Below are 1,321 nucleotides of genomic sequence, written 5' to 3'. Positions count from 1 at the left end.
AAAAAAAATGTAAACTACTAAAAAAAAACACATTTTTAATAGAAATGTATGAAAGCGTAAAGGAAACATGTTTAAAAAATATTTATATTATAGCTAAGAGTATCTGTGACAGTTTCACATGATAAAATTTGTTGTTTTCTCATAAAATTATTTTCAAAATAAATAAAAACCAGTTTTGTGCTTGAAATCGAACGTTTCTAGACTCCGTTTGTCAAGCGATTTTAATGCCTATTACCTACAATATAAGGTATACCAAGAATATACACATTTTCGGCATGTAGCTTCCTCTTAAGCAATGTGGACACACAGGTTCTATGGTATAATGCCTGATTTGGTTTATTTTGAAGCAATTCAATTCTTACTATGTGAATAGTTATAATAATATTCGGCTAATTTATAGAGCGCCGTTTTCGTGAAAAATCACCTCAAGGGCGCTGTAGGAATCTCATATACGAGTATAGGTCTGCAAACTGCATATTCCGAACTCAAGAATGCTGTTGATAATTTATGTAATTTTTCTAGACAACAGATCTTATTGTTGGGAAGTAGTTATGAGTAAAGTATGGTCCGGTATCTGCCCGGAATGTATCGGGCTCCAGTGGCGCAATTGGTTAGCGCACGGTACTTATAAGACAGTCACTAGTGAGCGATGCCGGGGTTGTGAGTTCGAGCCTCACCTGGAGCAACTTTTTTAATAATGTTTATTTTAAAATATTGTTTATTTCACTTTGACAGTTTAAACATCAAGCCAAACCACGAAATATAAAAAAACTTAGTATTAATTCTAGAAAACAATATATTTTTTTTAAATGCTCTTTTAGTACATATTATGCTGTAATAGTTATTAAAATCTACTGTTACAACTGCTTGCTAAAACAAGCATCGAATTTTTTGTTCAATGCAATCACCGCCGCCAAACTTCGCATTTATTTGATTAATTCGCGTTATTGTACAATGTATTCACTAAAAATAACATGTAAAATATTTGCGACCCGTCCCAAAGGGATCATACTCTCAGTATCGCTCTGGTTGAAGACCACCATTCAGAATTTAAACTTTGCTTGAAATGGCTTTAGTCGTGTTTGGTGACCAGATATGAATAAATTAGTACTTCCCCACCTTTCTCTTCTCCATCTCATGCCTCTCCTCACTTTCGAAAACTAACTAACTGTCTCACTGGCTTCAGACGGTTGGGAGAGCAGATGGGAATCTTGTGCGGTATTCACATAAAAAACATTCCCTCATGTTAATATTTAACCAACACGTATGTAGGTGAACAATTAAGGGAAAATAAATAATATTTCGTTAAGTTCATGTAATA

The 1,321-nt window shown here is 33.8% G+C and overlaps 1 non-coding gene across 1 annotated transcript; it reads left to right on the top strand.

Annotated features, from left to right (window-relative positions):
* The first annotated feature begins 592 nt into the window (after nt 1-592).
* TRNAI-UAU (transfer RNA isoleucine (anticodon UAU)) lies at nt 593-685 on the top strand. The gene is given in 2 exon segments: nt 593-630; nt 650-685. It is a non-coding gene; the product is annotated as a tRNA-Ile (tRNA).
* The last annotated feature ends 636 nt before the right edge of the window (nt 686-1,321 follow it).

The sequence above is a fragment of the Hesperophylax consimilis genome, chromosome 5 (assembly GCF_061612785.1).
Source record: "Hesperophylax consimilis isolate HC1 chromosome 5, BYU_Hcon_1.0, whole genome shotgun sequence".
NCBI classification, from domain to species: domain Eukaryota; kingdom Metazoa; phylum Arthropoda; class Insecta; order Trichoptera; family Limnephilidae; genus Hesperophylax; species Hesperophylax consimilis.
This window is presented reverse-complemented; position numbering and strand designations above follow the sequence as displayed.